The sequence below is a fragment of the Staurois parvus genome, unplaced genomic scaffold, assembly GCF_062004578.1.
Source record: "Staurois parvus isolate SC_StPar_1 unplaced genomic scaffold, SC_StPar_1.0 ptg000145l, whole genome shotgun sequence".
Taxonomy (NCBI): domain Eukaryota; kingdom Metazoa; phylum Chordata; class Amphibia; order Anura; family Ranidae; genus Staurois; species Staurois parvus.
This window is the reverse complement of record NW_028317941.1, coordinates 9,127,850-9,146,852: the sequence shown is the minus strand read 5'-3', so window position 1 is coordinate 9,146,852 and position 19,003 is coordinate 9,127,850. Positions and strand designations below refer to the sequence as shown.

At 41.6% G+C, this 19,003-nt stretch overlaps 1 long non-coding RNA gene and 1 pseudogene across 1 annotated transcript in view; both read left to right on the top strand.

Annotated features, from left to right (window-relative positions):
* Positions 1-14,406, top strand: part of LOC149464919 (uncharacterized) — a 41,504-nt gene extending 27,098 nt beyond the window's left edge. The window contains exons 2-3 of the long non-coding RNA XR_016312267.1: positions 13,968-14,086; positions 14,174-14,406. This is a non-coding gene — a long non-coding RNA (uncharacterized LOC149464919). The remainder of the gene's footprint in view (positions 1-13,967; positions 14,087-14,173) is intronic.
* Positions 14,407-14,710: 304 nt separating this feature from the next.
* On the top strand, positions 14,711-15,337 carry LOC149464918 (uncharacterized; annotated as a pseudogene).
* The last annotated feature ends 3,666 nt before the right edge of the window (positions 15,338-19,003 follow it).

The following is a 19,003-nucleotide window of genomic DNA, read 5'->3' as shown; positions in this document are numbered from 1 at the left end:
TCCATGACATTCCCTCCATACAGCGGTTAAAACAGCTGTATGCAGTGAATGTCCCAGAACTGTCATAAATAGTCTATTTCTGATAGATCTGGGACATTCACTCCATACAGCTGTTTTAACCGCTGTATGGAGGGAATGTCATGGAACTGTCAGAAATAGACTATTAATGACAGTTCTGGGACTGTCCTTCCATGCAGCGGTTTCCTTCCATGCAGCGGTTGAAACATTGTATGTATTTGTTTCCATAAATGGATCCATTTATGGAAACAAATACATACAATGTTTCAACCGCTGCATGGAAGGACAGTCCCAGAACTGTCATTAATAGTCTATTTCTGACAGTTCCATGACATTCCCTCCATACAGCGGTTAAAACAGCTGTATGCAGTGAATGTCCCAGAACTGTCATAAATAGTCTATTTCTGATAGATCTGGGACATTCACTCCATACAGCTGTTTTAACCGCTGTATGGAGGGAATGTCATGGAACTGTCAGAAATAGACTATTAATGACAGTTCTGGGACTGTCCTTCCATGCAGCGGTTGAAACATTGTATGTATTTGTTTCCATAAATGGATCCATTTATGGAAACAAATACATACAATGTTTCAACCGCTGCATGGAAGGACAGTCCCAGAACTGTCATTAATAGTCTATTTCTGACAGTTCCATGACATTCCCTCCATACAGCGGTTAAAACAGCTGTATGCAGTGAATGTCCCAGAACTGTCATAAATAGTCTATTTCTGATAGATCTGGGACATTCACTGCATACAGCTGTTTTAACCGCTGTATGGAGGGAATGTCATGGAACTGTCAGAAATAGACTATTAATGACAGTTCCGGGACTGTCCTTCCATGCAGCGGTTGAAACATTGTATGTATTTGTTTCCATAAATGGATCCATTTATGGAAACAAATACATACAATGTTTCAACCGCTGCATGGAAGGACAGTCCCAGAACTGTCATTAATAGTCTATTTCTGACAGTTCCATGACATTCCCTCCATACAGCGGTTAAAACAGCTGTATGCAGTGAATGTCCCAGAACTGTCATAAATAGTCTATTTCTGATAGATCTGGGACATTCACTGCATACAGCTGTTTTAACCGCTGTATGGAGGGAATGTCATGGAACTGTCAGAAATAGACTATTAATGACAGTTCCGGGACTGTCCTTCCATGCAGCGGTTGAAACATTGTATGTATTTGTTTCCATAAATGGATCCATTTATGGAAACAAATACATACAATGTTTCAACCGCTGCATGGAAGGACAGTCCCAGAACTGTCATTAATAGTCTATTTCTGACAGTTCCATGACATTCCCTCCATACAGCGGTTAAAACAGCTGTATGCAGTGAATGTCCCAGAACTGTCATAAATAGTCTATTTCTGATAGATCTGGGACATTCACTCCATACAGCTGTTTTAACCGCTGTATGGAGGGAATGTCATGGAACTGTCAGAAATAGACTATTAATGACAGTTCTGGGACTGTCCTTCCATGCAGCGGTTGAAACATTGTATGTATTTGTTTCCATAAATGGATCCATTTATGGAAACAAATACATACAATGTTTCAACCGCTGCATTGAAGGACAGTCCCAGAACTGTCATTAATAGTCTATTTCTGACAGTTCCATGACATTCCCTCCATACAGCGGTTAAAACAGCTGTATGCAGTGAATGTCCCAGAACTGTCATAAATAGTCTATTTCTGATAGATCTGGGACATTCACTGCATACAGCTGTTTTAACCGCTGTATGGAGGGAATGTCATGGAACTGTCAGAAATAGACTATTAATGACAGTTCTGGGACTGTCCTTCCATGCAGCGGTTGAAACATTGTATGTATTTGTTTCCATAAATGGATCCATTTATGGAAACAAATACATACAATGTTTCAACCGCTGCATTGAAGGACAGTCCCAGAACTGTCATTAATAGTCTATTTCTGACAGTTCCATGACATTCCCTCCATACAGCGGTTAAAACAGCTGTATGCAGTGAATGTCCCAGAACTGTCATAAATAGTCTATTTCTGATAGATCTGGGACATTCACTCCATACAGCTGTTTTAACCGCTGTATGGAGGGAATGTCATGGAACTGTCAGAAATAGACTATTAATGACAGTTGTGGGACTGTCCTTCCATACAGCGGTTGAAACATTGTATGTATTTGTTTCCATAAATGGATCCATTTATGGAAACAAATACATACAATGTTTCAACCGCTGCATGGAAGGACAGTCCCAGAACTGTCATTAATAGTCTATTTCTGACAGTTCCATGACATTCCCTCCATACAGCGGTTAAAACAGCTGTATGCAGTGAATGTCCCAGAACTGTCATAAATAGTCTATTTCTGATAGATCTGGGACATTCACTCCATACAGCTGTTTTAACCGCTGTATGGAGGGAATGTCATGGAACTGTCAGAAATAGACTATTAATGACAGTTCTGGGACTGTCCTTCCATGCAGCGGTTGAAACATTGTATGTATTTGTTTCCATAAATGGATCCATTTATGGAAACAAATACATACAATGTTTCAACCGCTGCATTGAAGGACAGTCCCAGAACTGTCATTAATAGTCTATTTCTGACAGTTCCATGACATTCCCTCCATACAGCGGTTAAAACAGCTGTATGCAGTGAATGTCCCAGAACTGTCATAAATAGTCTATTTCTGACAGTTCTGGGACATTCACTCCATACAGCGGTTTCCGGCAAAAAGTGTATGTGCAGAGTTCCTCTATTCTGCAGATACACTTAGAGGAGCTCTGCAGATACACTTAGAGGAGCTCTGCACATACACTTTTTTCCGGTTTGGAATTATTCTTATTTTCATCCTACTTCTTCTTCTTCTTCTTCATCCTCATCCTCATCCTCTTCTTCTTCTGAGGATGAGGATGAAGAAGAAGAAGAAGAAGAAGAAGAAGTAGGATGAAAATAAGATTAATTCCAAGCCGGCAAAAAGTGTATGTGCAGAGCTCCTCTAAGTGTATCTGCAGAGCTCCTCTAAGTGTATCTGCAGAATAGAGGAACTCTGCACATACACTTTTTGCCGGCTTGGAATTATTCTTCTTTTCATCCTACTTCTTCTTCTTCTTCTTCTTCATCCTCATCCTCAGAAGAAGAGGATGAGGATGAGGATGAGGATGAGGAAGAAGAAGAAGAATGAAAAGAAGAATAATTCCAAGCCGGCAAAAAGTGTATGTGCAGAGTTCCTCTATTTCTGACAGTTCTCTCACAGCTTCTTCACATGTACAGCGGTTGAAATATCTGTATCCTAAATGGAAACTAATAGATACAAATTGTATCTATTAGTTTCCATTTAGGATACAGATGTTTCAACCGCTGTACATGTGAAGAAGCTGTGAGAGAACTGTCAGAAATAGAGGAACTCTGCACATACACTTTTTGCCGGCTTGGAATTATTCTTCTTTTCATCCTACTTCTTCTTCTTCTTCTTCTTCTTCTTCTTCTTCTTCATCCTCATCCTCATCCTCTTCTTCTGAGGATGAAGAAGAAGAAGAAGTAGGATGAAAAGAAGAATAATTCCAAGCCGGCAAAAAGTGTATGTGCAGAGTTCCTCTATTTCTGACAGTTCTCTCACAACTTCTTCACATGTACAGTGGTTGAAACATCTGTATCCTAAATGTAAACTAATAGATACAATGTTTCAACCGCTAAACATGTGTTCCTTCTGTCAGAGAACTGTCAGAAATAGCGGAGCTCACTGCAGGGACACTTTTGCCGGCTGATCGGGAAATGTTCGATTCGCGCACCCGAAGTAGGCAAAATTTCGGTTTCGACACGAATCGAATATTTCCTGAAATTCGACTCGAATTCCGGTTCGCCTAGTTCGATTCGCTCATCTCTAATCTCAACCGTAGAAGCCCTCAGTAACACAAATTCCCTTTTCAAGACAAAATCCTTCTTAAGAACAAAACTTCCCCTCCCCAAAACCAAAATGTACCCTTCCAGTGCAAACCTCCCCCTAATCAAAATAGCCCTTGGTATAATTTCTTGCCTCTCTCCTTGATGCACCAAGTGTCAGAAGCAATTATGCCAGGCACAGTGCGGGGAAGTCCTCCAAGGATTCCCCTTGGCTGCATCACAAATGGACAAAGAAGTAGGATAGTGACGTGCCCTATGGCTCTGTAATATACCACTGTGTCTGTGGTCTCAGATGACAAAAGCCACCAGCTGCTATGGCTCTCTGCAAGTAATGCGGGGCACATGCTAGCAAACCCTATGATCAGCAGGGCATTTATATTAAAGTGCAGCTAAAGGCAAAACTTTTTTTTCATTCTATATATAGTAAGGGACAGGGGCGGACTGACCATTTGGAAAATCGGGTATTGCCCGAGGGCCCGGGGTCAGTAGGGGGCCCCATGAGATGCACCTGGTACCTTTTTCATAGGCTTGTTTGGGCAAGAGCACAGGGGCCCCATGATCACCTATTGCCCGGGGGCCCCATGAGTTGTCAGTCCGCCCCTGGTAAGGGAGGTTTATATCCCCGTACATTTTTTTTTGCCATTGTGTCCGATTGGGGAGATTTCAATTAATTTCCTGTCCCAAAACAGGAAGTGAGAGAAAATCCCTCCATAGTGAGGGAATACTGGTGTGTCACCAGAACTAGTGTCCCTATTGGAAGATTTCCCCAATATTAGTGTTCTAATGTCAACCCAAAATGTGGGATTTGCTTTTATTTTCTTTTTTGATGATAACAGTAAAAATTAGAAAGATGGAGTTTCCATAATGTGGACACAGACTGCAACAAAAACTGACAGTTGTTCTATTCCCTCTCTACTCCTCTTACACTTTAAATGTTTGGCAAGCAGGTTACAGAAACCTAATTTCAGCAAGAAAGACAAAATGTAAAATCAGTAGGCAGTAGATTTAAAACAGATAAAAAGGTATTAGCTAGGGACAAAAGAACAGACAATTTTTATTATTATAAGTCACAACTGTACAGAAAAAAAGGTAGAAAAGAGCAGACCTGTGTCAATGGAATGTGTAAGGCAGTGCTGTGAATCTAAACATTTGTATACAGCCTAACAGGGCTGAACAAATCAGATTTGCTTATTGACCCCTTCTTGGTTCTGAACATCTCTACGTATATTTGTCTTATCTGCAGAGTATCACAAAAATTGGGAACCACGATATCATCAGCCATCGATTATGCGTTTTTTTTTCTTTTTCGTATTGGAAAAAAATCTGCATTGATACATTCAGAAGTATTAAAAAATGTACAATTCACAGATTTACCTTTTTTTTCAAACCAAATTGCCCTTCTCTGCAATGAATTCTAAAAGGCTATCCATTATTTTGAATAGTATCCGTAATGCCATGGTTTCTGATTTATATCCTTTTTCTGGATCCTTTTTCCACCAACTTCTTGATGGCCTGCCCATCTAATAACCAACTAATAACTTGCCCTTGGAAATCTACTTTTAAGTGACATATGTAGTGAAATATTGTGGCGAGCTTGTTAGAGACACATTCTCTATCAGACTAAATGCATTTCTTAAAGTGAAACTTCTATTTCTCAATAAACATTGATAATTTGTAATCCTTATGTGGCTAGCATTAGTAAATAAATAGGAAAGTATTATTTAGTTACTTTCTGGTTTCCAGGCCTAGGCAAATGATGTCATACATCCCATGAGTCTTCAGGAAGAACCTTCGTGCCTGCACACCTGAACCAAGGGCATATGGATTCCAGAAAGTAAATGCTACATGAATTATCTGCCCTTGCTCAAGATGGCCACAGTCAGAAATGCTAGGGGGTGTTTAACAAAGTGTTTCCCCGGCAAAATAAAGCATAGAGACATGGATGGATTCTTGAGCGTGCGTTTTTGCATTTTTGGTTAGTGGTATTCAAATACAGTGTAGTTCCACTTTAACTCACCAAAAGCAGCTAATGGGTAACTGGTACAGCAGTAATAGCACCAACAGCATCTCAAGCAGGTGGGATTACTGGAAGTGTATTCCTCCTTTTTGCTCAGATGTTACAAGATTGGTAACTAATAGCTGTGGAGAAAATGGGAAGAAGGAAGAGAAGGCATAAACCCAGGTGGTGGATTTCAGTTGACTTTGTAAAGCAGATGAGCCTCTGAGATTCACTTTTTGCTATTTTTAGATGATGGACAATTCAATGCCAGAATAGTACTGAACATTGTGAGAAACAATAAATGATAATGACATGAGAACTGGACTAGTGAGATATCACTATTTCACTTTTAGCCATTGTACTTCCTTCAGAAGAGAGTCTGCTGGCATATCATGTGCCATGTATGAACTGAAATGATCAAATATCAGCCTGGTCGGCCGTGGTTTAGCTTTTGTACTAGTGCGGATATATAAGACAAAGAACAATACTGCTGTGGTTATGGAGCCTAGGTTAATGACCCCCGCCCCCCAGCATAAATGAAACAGGGTGCACAGTGTTGTGTGTCATGGCCAATGTACTGTGCCATGTCCATGAGATTGCATTGGGTAACAACGTCTGTGCAGTGGTGCAGGGTAGCCAGATGCCAAAGAGTCATGTATGCATTTAATTCCTAGATTTTGCCTTGAGGTAAGTACCTCAATTAACCAGGGGTTCCCCATCCCCATATAGGTCTAATGGGAATTTGTCATTTCGTAAGGAATTTGAAGACCCCTAGCCCCCAGAAGGCAAGCCTAGTCCCTCAATCAGGATAAATACAGGATATGCTGTTTGTGCTGTCCTACTAATGGTTAGTCAACAGCTAGCTAACAAAACTGACAAAAGCAGCGTTGTGTTTTGTAGTGCTACCCCTTCAATGGCTGCTGAGTATTTTCGGTTCCCTGTCTGTTCTGAGCCTGCCTTGAAAGCTCAACCTCTGCTGACACCACTGTAAATCTTTGACCAGGAGGACCCCCTGGCTTGGAACCACAAAATAAACACACACAGTTTAGGGTAAACAAGTATTCTGATTATAATGATGTCAGAATAATGACAGTGCATGCACAACAAACAGGTACCAGTAGATGAGCATGAAATTAAAGTTAAATTCTCTAGAAGATTTAAAAAGGTATTATAACACAGTATCACTTTAAGGAACTCCTATATGTCCTAAAGTATCAGAATCTAACATCAGTCCCAGCCCCTAAGATATCTCTACCCAAGTGAGCTGGGAGGAACTAGCAAACTTTCAGACTAACTCACTCCTGGGATTTCAGTTGCTGGTGACTGGGTTCAACTTTGGAGGTGAAGTCTTTGGTGAAAACCAAAAATGTCCCTTTTTGGTATCTCTTTTGATAACAAAGTGTCCAATCTTCTACGTACTCAGTGGGGCCCTAGTTGGTGCACATTAAGGTTCAGGTTTTTTTCCTTGTGTGAAAGCAAGTTTCCCTCAAGATGGTTTAGTCTCAGAAAAGGAAAACTCCTCCTTGAAGTGATGTTGAATTTAGGTGAAATCTCTTTAATCCAAAGGGTGAAGGTAAAGATTAACTAAAATTGTAAAAGGGCGGAAGCAGACTTTAGCAGAGGTGGGGCCTGGGGTTAGAATAGATTTGAAAGGAGACACTAAAGTGATTCTGTACACAGGGTGCATATACTGCAGCAAAGTCCTAAGGTTTAGGATGTTAATAAAACACTAATTAGTAGGCCGCAATAAGCTGGATAGTCTGGGCCTCAGTGTGATAAGATGTGATGTGAGGTGTACTGAACTGAGAGAAACAATTGAACTTAATTCAGTCATTTGCAACTTGTGATGATCTGGGTATAGAATCCTCTCACCTGGTATGTAGCCTCAGTAGCATAGCATGTAGTCTCTTCGTCAATCTGTTAAGGGGTGATGTCGATGGTAATCAACCACAATCTGCCTGCCTGCAGGATTGTCTGTTCTGCTTGTCAGTAATACCAGTGGTCTGCGACCCCTCTTTACTTCTCTGCTCTGTGGCCTGGCCCGACCTGGATCTCCAGCATCTCGTACAGCCTTCTCAACACACTGTTCGCTGTTCCACACCATCCACTTCCTTCCTGTAAGGTTCCAAGGATTCTGAATATATATGCTCTTGACACTTTGCCAGCTTTTCAAGGAAATGTAGTCTGTTTACTCTTTGTGTGAGCACAAAGATCTTGCTACTAGCATACAAGTTCAACAACGCTTTTCTTCAAAAGAGTCTGCATAGCTGAACTGCAGAACACTGCCATCTTGTGTTCACTTAACATCCTGCAATAGTATTAATGAAGGGTGTTACAGTTTATTTCCAAAACTGAATTTACTTCAATGAATAGTTCTGTAAAACTGCAATACAATCACATAAACTGAAATTACAATATACTTGTTTATATGTCTCTCACAAATGCAAACAATGAACACATTTCTTACAAACAGCTACCACATTGAGTCCATTGAAATGCAATCTAGCTATGTATGTGACTTTAACTAACGCAATGATAGAATTTACAGGCATATGTGTATCAAATGGAGAATGGAGGAGACCTACACTGATGCTCTTCTGGAAGCTAAAATGGCTGTAGTGGTTTATGGGAAATCTTTATTAACACATTCTCTATTCTTGTTGAATAATAAAAAAACACAATGATGATATACAGAACACTGTTACTTTACCCAAGGACCATAGTACACCTCCTGAGTAACATATACCTTTCACACATCCCCACGGCACAGAGACATAACTAGTCAATACTTTCATCCCAGGACCAACAGATCAAAAGACATTTACATTGGGATTATACATGTAATAACGTGTTGTATCTAATCACCATTATCTCCAACCCATTGCCTCTACCCTTGCACATGACTATACTAAACTTCTGATCATTTGCAATTTCAATTTTTTGTGCAGTCTGAACCCATCCATCTCCACTGGCAATTAAATCTTTTATATCTCAACTTACATCCAGCCTGGACAAATAGAATATTCTGATCCAATATCTCGCTAGATATATGTACCTTGCACCATAGGGATAGAACTCGTAAATTATAAGGAAGATATGTCCACACAGAACATCTCTACACTGATTTTAAGATAATTACTCCTGGGCTGATGCACATATCAAAAGTAATTAAATTGTCCATACAGATCAACTCCACCCAAAACTAAATTGGGCATTTTATGTCTATCATTCCCTTATGCATCCAATGTCTCACTGTCAACCTCCTTATTTGTACTCATCAATTAATCCTTCTTTGTAAAATCTGCAAAAAATGCCAGCTGCACCATAAACTGCATAAAATTAGTATAAACTCAAGAAAACACCCAACATTTTTACTTTCTGTTAAAAAAATTTCCAATAAAATCAAATTTCATCATCACGTGATAGCTGTGGGCCAATCACAGCATAGGAAATGCAACTATTATGAATGAATTCATTCATAGCAGCTTTGTTGACACTGTGATCATGTGATTATTATTATTTTATTACAGGTACTTATATAGCACTGTCAATTAAGCAGCGCTTTACATATATATAGTACATTCACATCAGTCCCTAACACTTATGGGGTGTACAATCTAAGGTTCCTAACTTACATTCATACACAGGGGCAGACTGACCTTTTGGAAACTCGGGCACTGCCCGAGGGCCCAGGAACAGTAGGGGGCCCCATGAGATGCCCCTGGTACCTTTTTCATAGGCTTTTTTGAGTTTGGGCAAAGACACAGGGGCCCCATGATCCCCTATTGCCCAGGGGCTCCAGGAGTTGTCAGTCCGCCCCTGTTCATACATATACATACTAGGGCCAATTTAGACAGGATCCAATTAACCTACCAGCATGTGATCATCATGTGATGCACACAGCACCACCCTAAGCCCAAGCTGGCAAAATGACGTACATGTATGTGATTGTGCCTGCATGTGCCACCCTGCCGCAGTATATGTACTGTGGCGTGTCGGCAAGTGACTAATTGCCCCTTCCAAGACTATTCTTGCATGTAGTCATGTATAATACTTATCCTCCCATCACGTGGGATTTCTTTTCTTTGCCTCCATCTATTACCAAGATATGGATCCACAAATCTCCTGTCATTGTACACTGTAAGGTAAGCAGATCTGTGGTGAGTGTATGAGCGGTGGGTAGCTTGCCCCAGAAGATGTCCTAACCCACCTGCCCTACCGCCATTATTACCACCAAAGCATTTTGTTGCTAGGTCATGAGACTTCCTCAGGGCCTAACACCTGCATGCCTGAAAGTGTGAAGTATTGTGACAACAGCCATGTACACACAGATGCATAGCTCTGCTCAAGACTGGCCTCTTCCACACATGAACAACTTTGGTGCCGGCCATCACAGTCCATCTCCACTCTCCATTAAAAATATGAAAGAATTTCAGCTGCGCTACACTTAGCTTTTCTTGCAATTTTATTTTTATTTTCTAATAATTAATATGTTGTCTGCATACAGTGATATCTCCAACCTAAAATCCAAGTTTCCTTGACACATGTCACCACTCCTTTCTCCCAAGCATAGAGGAAGTCAAAGAGGGAAGGAGGAGGAGGAATTTAAAACACTCATAGTTCAAAGTTCTGCAACTCAGAACACTCAGCACAGATTCAGAACATTTCAATTTGAAAAAAAATCTGCTGTGCAAACATATCTGCTAAATATTCTACATTCACTTGTCAATTGAAGCCAAATACTGCAAGAAAAGTGGAGTGCAGGTGATATTCTTTCCTATTTTCAACAACCATGCATATTTTTTGTTCCAAACTAAGATGAACATTTATAGGCAGACAGAAGAGAATATTGGCCATGAACAAATTTACTGCCTGAGCGATCACCTACATCCTCTGTACATGTGCAGAGAACTCCTACTCATTTCTTTAAAGAGGCATTTTATAGTTGGGACCCATGATAATTGCCTCTCTATAGAAATAATCGTGATTGTCCGTGCATTTGCAGAGGAAACAAGGCACTGGAAAGGAAAGTTTTCATTGGCGGTTGAATGGCTTCCCATGGGCTGCACAATGTGGTTTTGGCAGGGGTATAGACAAGTAAGTATAGGACTTTTAAGGGAGGGATTAAAGAATATCAGTACAAAAATATAGATATCCGTTAAACTGTTAAAAAACCCTTTACTTGCCAACAAATGACGGCTACACTTTGGCCGGCCAGTTCTGAGAGGGCGTCATATGACGTCCTCCCAGAAACGTCTCTCCTGCGCGCCCCTGGCAATCTCCAAGATCGCTGTGTCTTACGGACACAGCTGATCACGTGATGTGGTAAAAGGCCAATTACAGCTGCCTTTTACCACGTGATCAGCCGTGTCCAATGACACGCTGATCACGGGAAATGCAATTGCCGGTTCTCGGCTGCGCTTTCCTCTGTCAGAGCGCGAGGAAAGAACCGGCAGTTTTCAGAGCAGGGATTGGCACCGATCATCAGGGCACTGATGATCAGTGCTCTGATGATTGGTGCCCAGCAGTGCCACCCACCAGTTCCACCCAGCAGTGCACCCACCCTGTGCCCATAAGTGCCACCTACCTGTGCCCAACAGTGCCACCCACCTGTGCCCACCCACCTGTGCTCACCAGTGCCCCCCACCTGTGCCCACCAGTGCCACCCACCAGTGCCCATCAGTGCAGCCCAGCAGTGCTGCCAGTCAGTGCCCAGCGGTTGTGCCAGTCAGTGCCCAGCAGTTGCGCCAGTCAATGCCTAGAAGTGCTGCCAGTCAGTGCCCAGCAGTGCTGCCAGTCAGTGCCACCTATCAGTGCTGTCTATCAGATGCCGCCTATCAGTGCCGCCTATCCGTGACACCTCATTAGTGTTGCCTATCAGTGCTGCCTATCCGTGCCACCTCATTAGTGCTGCCTATCAGTGCTGCCTACCAGTGCCCATCAGTGCTGCCTATCAGTGCCCATCAGTGCCGCCTATCAGTGCCCATCAGTGCTGCCTCATCAACGCACATCAGTGAAGGAGAAAAATTTTATAATAGAAACAAAGAAACTTTTTTTTTTCAATTTTTTTGCATTTTTTTTGTTTATAGCACAAAAAGTAAAGTGCCCAGCGGCGATTAAATACCACCAAAAGAAAGCTCTATTTGTGAGAAAAAAAAGATAAAAATTTCATATGGGTACAATCTTGCATGACTGCGCAATTGTTAATCAAAGTGCGACAGCACTGAAAGCTTAAAATTGGCCTGGTAAAGAAGGGGGTATAAGTGCCCGGTAGGCAAGTGGTTAAACTGCTTAGTAAATAGTATGGATAAAAATAGCCTAAGTGCATTATTTCAGTTCTTTATTTACCGAAAAGAAATTCCATAACTTTGTGTGGTGTCAACTTGCACGCGCAAGTATGTAACATTGTTTTGCAATTGTAGCAACATTAATCTCAAGAGTTTTAACTGTCTGTTGATAACTTGTGTCAAAACAATTTTATAAGGTCCATATAACTGGCTTTTACCCAAGCAACCAAATGAACAGTAAATCAGTGCTGTTGTAGAGAGAGACTGTAAAACTGTGTTATGTGTGCCACACATCTTCATTTATAAAGGCTCTGTAATGATGAACTTCAGCTTACTGCTTGGAATGTTTGCAGTGCTAGCTCAAGGTTATGAGAAACACAGCAATTAAATTCTTGAGGCTAACTTCTTGTACACATAACAGATAAATAGGAAAAACTATAAATTGCACCACACAGCATATAACTGAACTCCAGGCAGATACAAAAAAATACCAAATAATCTAGTTATGTCATAAAAAATAGTGTAGCGCTCTTAATTAATGTTAAGAAATGTGTGCCAAATACATATAATGCAACCCTAAAATAAATCAATACATACAGTATATTCCTCCATATTAATAGTATCAAAAGGATAAATAGAGCCAAACTTGTATTCAAAATAAATATCTCTATCACCCACTGGAAACACGTGTACACACACTAAAACAATTTAACATAAGATAAGTGACTAAAAAAATATATATATATAGTGCACACACACCTACTGCATTAAACGATGTTTAAGTCTCCAAACCAGCTTTATCCAATAGGGAACTCTACATAAAATATTATAGTGCTCACACAGTGCAAAAATAAGTGTCCTCTCTTCTAAAAATCAATCTCAACAATGTCCTTTGTGGTGATGAATAAAATCATGCAATGTGCAATAGTGATCAATAAATCCGTGATTGTGTCAAAAAAATCTTCTCCTATTAGCGGCTAGATTGCCTCCTCACCTCCTCCCAGTTACCCCTAGGGGCGAACAGGCTTGCAGGATCACCCTGGATCCTTGACTTATAAGGGCCAGCAGCTTCCTTTCTTCCCTGGATCTCCTTTATGGGGCTCCTATTGCCCCTGGTCAGCCAAAGTAACTCTGAAGGGTAATAGCTCACCAATCCAGTGAGCCAAGAAAAAACCTCTAAGTGTAGTACTTCAATATAACTTCTTTAATCGAAAGGTAAAGAGTAACACTCACATTCCTAGCAGTCCTCCCTCCTCACCGATGTGTGGGTACACTGCATGTGAATGGGACTTCCTGGGTGTAGCAAAATGGCGTTGCACGCCGGAAGTGCGTCACCACACACCAGAAACTACGGACTCGCGAACCTACGCGTTACGTCACCGTCTGCTCGTGACTTCCTCGGGGTTCTCTCTCTCTCTCTCTCTCTCTCTATATATATATATATATATATATATATATACACACACACACACACATTTTTATGCAACTACTGTAAGTACCTGTATTTGATTTTGTATTAGACTTTTGTAAGCCCTAGTGCAGTACCATTGTGAGACAGTAGGGAAACGTGTAAGGAAAGAGCTCAGGTGTATTATAAGTGCATACATTGACGGTTGTGTGGCCATGCGGCCTGATCGGTTCACTATATTATTGGCAACAGGTAGTTTTTTTTTCTTTTTTCACTTTCCTTGTTTGTACCAGAAACAATTTTGCTAGGTCATCTTTTTGTCATTTGGTTTCTGCTGTTGATGATATTGTTTGCTATTGCAGCTCCCGTGGATCTCTGCTGGCGTCACCTGGCCCTGCCTGTCCCCCCACACAATGTGTTTTTAAGCATTTCTCATATGCTTTATCCTTACATGTGATCCTTGACCATACTCCTGAGTGCTGTAAGTGATGAACATAATGTTTCATGTTTCATATTGATATCTGTATTAGTAATTGGTATTGATGTGTGTCCGTTTTTTAATTCCAAGGTTCTGGGACTGTCCTTGCAGAAGATCTTCAGTCTCAAAAAGGCATTGGACATTGGAACTACGCTATCTGGACTATAACCAATTCCCCGGTCTATGCAATATTAAGGGGTTCTGTGTTACATCATATGGTTAACTGGCTCTTTTTGAGTTTTTGGTTATTGTTTACATCTTAAATATGAGCCTGTGTGTTCTATGCTCAATACATGTTTAATAAAGTAGTTATTTTTTTATAATCATGTGTGTGTTTTTGCCCTGTAACATGTCTGCCACCCTTTTGTATCTGCAGTCATTGCCAAAAGTATTGGCACCCCTGCATTTCTGTCAGATAATGCACCACTTCACCCAGAAAATTGTTGCATTACAAATGTGTAGGCATTCTCATGTTTATTTATTTTGTTTGTATTGGTATGACACAAAAAAAGTGGAGAAACAATAAGCCAAAACTGACACACAAACCCCCAAAAATGGACTGGACAAAATTATTGCCACCTTCTCAAAATTGTAAACTGTTGTATGTCCCTGTGTACCACATGGAGCATGCAGAAAAGAAAGAGCAGTAAAAAATTATCTGAGGATTTGAGAACAAAAATTATGGAAAGCATGGGCAATCTCAAGGTCCCAATCCATCTCCAGAGATCTTAATGTTCCGTTTCCACTGTGCAAAACATTATCAAAATGTTTGCAACTCATGGTGCTGTAGCTAATCTCCCTGGACGTGGACAAAGGGGAAAAATTGATCAAAGATTGCAACAAAGGATTCTTTGAATGGTGAGTAAAGACCCTCGATCAGCTTCCAGACAAATTAAAGCTGCCCTTCAGACACAGGTTACAACTGTGTTAGCTTGCACTATGTGTCACCATCTGAATGAAAAGGGACGTTATGGTAGGAGACCCAGGAGGACCCCACTGCTGACATAGAAACGTAAAAAATACAAATTGGAGTTTGCCAAAATTTACCTGAGGAAGCCAAAATCCTTTTGGGAGAATGTGCTGTGGACAGATGAAACAAAATTACAGCTTTTTGGTAAAGTCCATCATTTTACTGTTTTCAGAAAAAACAAATAAGGCATTTAAAGAAAAGAATACAGTCCCTACAGTCAGACATAGTGGAGGTTCACTGATGTTTTGGGGTTGTTTTGCTGTTTCAGGCACTGGATGTCTTAACTGTGTACATGGCATTATGAAATTTGAAGGCTACCAAAAACATTCTCGGGTGCAATGTAGGGCCCAGTGTTAGAAAGTTGGGTCTCCTTCAGAGGTCATGACTCTTATAGCAGGACAATGACCCAAAGCACATGTCAAACAGCACCCAGAAATGATTTCAAACAAAGTGACGGAGAGTACTGAACTGGCCAATGAGTCCAGATGTCAATCCCATAGAGCACCTGTGGAGAGATCTCAAACAGTAGATGGGAAAAGGAACCCTTCCAATCTGAGAGACCTGGAGCAGTTGGCAAAAGAAGAGTGGTCCAAAATTCCAGTATAGAGATGTAAGAAACTCAGTGATGATTACAGGAAGCGATTGATTTCAGTTATTTTTTCCAAGGGGTGTGCTACCAAATATTAAATTGAGGGTGCCAATAGTTTTGTCCAGTCCATTTTTTAAGTTTAAGCGTGGAATGTGTCAGATTTAGCTTTTTGTTTCTCCACTTTTTTGTGTCATATCAATACAAACAAAAGAAACAAACATGAGAATGCCTAAACATTTGTAACTGCAACAATTTTCTGGGCGAAGTGGTGCATTATCTGACGGAAATATGGGTGCCAATATTTTTGGCCATGACTGTATATTTCTTCTGGGATGGGCATTAAGTGATCTCCAGTCACACCATTTCATATTTTGTATAAACAGTACATTAATAATAGACATGATGACAAAGGAGAGAGCAGTGTGAGTCAGTGGGTGATTTGCTGCTGCTTCATTGCTGGGTGGGGGCAGAGAGATGGCCTACTTTTGTTCCTTAAAAGAGAACTAAAGTCATTTTAACCACCTCCCGCCCACCATATAGTACAATGACGGGTGCAAGGTGGTTCTTTCGTTCTGGGAGGACGTCATATGACGTCCTCCCATTCTAAGCGCACAGCGCAGTGATTGGTGGTGCGCTGTGTACCACGGGGACACAGTGGATCACCGATCAATGGAAAGAGCTGAAGATGTCTGCTCGGTCATGTGATCAGCTGTGTCCAATCACAGCTGATCACATGTAAATAGGGAAATGCCGGTCATCGGCATTTCTCTCCTCACGAGCTGTCATGCTGACAGAGGAGAGGAGAGCTGGTAATTGGCATTCCTCGTAGGGGACATGTGCACTGATCATCAGAGCACTGATGATCAGTGTGCCCTGATGATCTGTGTAGCCCCAGCAGTGTCACCTGTCAGTGTCCATCAGTGCCAGCTGTCAGTGCTCATCCATGCCACCTGCCAGTGCCCATCAGTGCCACATATCAGTGCCTACCAGTGCACATCAATGCCACATATCAGTGCCCATCTGAGCTGCCTTTCAGCATCACCCATCAGTGCCAGTCAGTGCTGCCTATCAGTGCCACCTATCAGTGCCAGTCAGTGATGCCTATCAGTGTGCATCAGTGCAGCCGATCAGCGCCCGTCAGTGCTGCCTATCAGTGCCACCTAACAATGCCAGTCAGTGCCCCCTAACAGTGCCAGACAGTGCCGCCCATCAGTGCCAGTCAGTGACACCTATCAGTGCCACCTATCAGTGCCATATATGAGTGCTGCCTTTCAGTGCCCATCAGTGATGCCTGTCAATGCCCATCAGTGCCACCTACCAGTGCCTCCTCATCAGTGCCCATCAGTGCCACCTATCAGTGTCCATGAGTGCAGCCTATCTGTGCCCATCAGTGCAGCCTCATTAGCGCACATCAGCGAAGGAGAAAAATCACTTATTTACAAAATTTTGTAACAAAAACTAAGAATTTTTTTTTTTTTCAAAATTTTCAGTGGTTTTTGGTTTGTTTAAGAAAAAATAAAAAACCAAGAGGTGATTAAATACCACTAAAATAAAGCTCTCTCTGTCACAAAAAAATTATAAACATATCATATGGGTACAGTGTTGCATGACCGCGCCATTGTTATTCAAAGTGCGACAGCGCTGAAAGCTGGAAACTGGCCTGGGCAGGAAGGGGGTATACGTGCCCTGTAGGCAAGTGGTTAAAATAGACAGTGAGCAGGCAGCCTATTATTGCAGAAGAGACATGCAATGTCTGTTCTATGATAAATTAGACCTACTTGCCTGCTCCCAGTCTTCTGCAGCATGTATACTGAACTGAGCATACTCAGCTCGGCTTTCATCATCAGCACAGTCCCTGTGTGTCAACTTACTGACATCTGTGCTTGCAGAAGGGAGAAGTCTACTGGATACAAGTTCTGGCAAGTCTAGAGGGGACAGTGCAAAGCTTACCCAAGCCCCTGTCCTGGGATCAGGTAGCGTAGCCAGGTGGGCTGGTATTTTGAACACTTAGGGGATTTAGACCTCCTATAAGTTGCGACTTTGCTAAAATCGATGCTTGGGAACTCAGAGCTCCTGCAAGTTGCTGTACTTTGCTAAAAGAGACTGTCAAGTTTCTGGCTGGACCAGAAGGAAGTTGTCATCAAACTGTTATTCTTCAATTAAATTGGGCACCCCATAATCCCTATGCCCTATCCAAATTAAATTCTGTAATAAAACCAAAAAAAAAACAAGCCCATGGACTGGATGAAAATGAGTAATGCGTGTCACCTTACTGTGCAGGAAGTAAAGGGGGACCCAACACCAGCAGCTCTCAAGAAGGTAGCACAAAACACTCTACACCCTCCCCACCCCTCTTGTCCCTACTGCATTTACCTCCATTAGAGATTTAGTTTCACTGACCATGCAGCCCAGTGCAGTAGTCCTGGGGTTTGAAAACTGTGCTACTCTTCCTCTGGCACATGACTATGCTGAGCAATCAGAACCACTCTGATCTGTTCCATTGTCCCTAGAGAACGAAGTGGTAGAACAACATGGTTTGCAAACCCCAGGACTGCTGCACTGGGCTGCATGGTCAGTGAAATTGAATCCTCCACAGAGGTAAGTGCAGCAGGGAATGAGACATTGGGGTTATGATACATTATTATACCGCTGCTCTGTCCCTATGTTTTTCCATGTGTGTAAAAATCTGCTGTATTTCAGGTTATGGGTAGGTGATCTGAAGGGATGGGCCATCACTATGAATATAGAGCTATATACTGTATATGCGTGGATATTATTGAAATTTTTCTAAAAGAGGAGGATGCATCAGATATTTTATGTCAGACCAGGAAGCTGCCTGCACTATCTCTGGTTATGTTGGATATGCCAATATAGCTGGATGAAGATCACTTTTTCCAATACAACAAGGGATGTACGTCATATTATATTAAGGGATGTGTGGCATTCATAGCAGATGTTATGTGTAATAGAGTGACAGACAAGTGGCATATGCATCTATGTGTTGCTTTAAACTACTATGGATAATTGACCATTCTTCTTTGCAAAATAGCTCAAGCTCTGTCAGACTGGATGGAGAGCATCTGCGAACAGCAATTTTCAAGTCTTGCCACAGATTCTCAATTGGATTTAGGTCTGGACTTTGACTGGGCCATCATAACACATGAATATGTTTTGATATAAACCATGCCATTGTAGCTCTATGTTTAGGGTCGTTGCCCTGTTGGAAGGTGAACCTGCTCCCCAGTCTCAAGTCTTTTGCGGACAGGTTTTCTTCTAAGATTGCCCTGCATTTGGCTCCATACATCTTTTCATCAACTCTGACCAGCTTCCCTGTCCCTGCTGAAGAAAAGCATCCCCACAT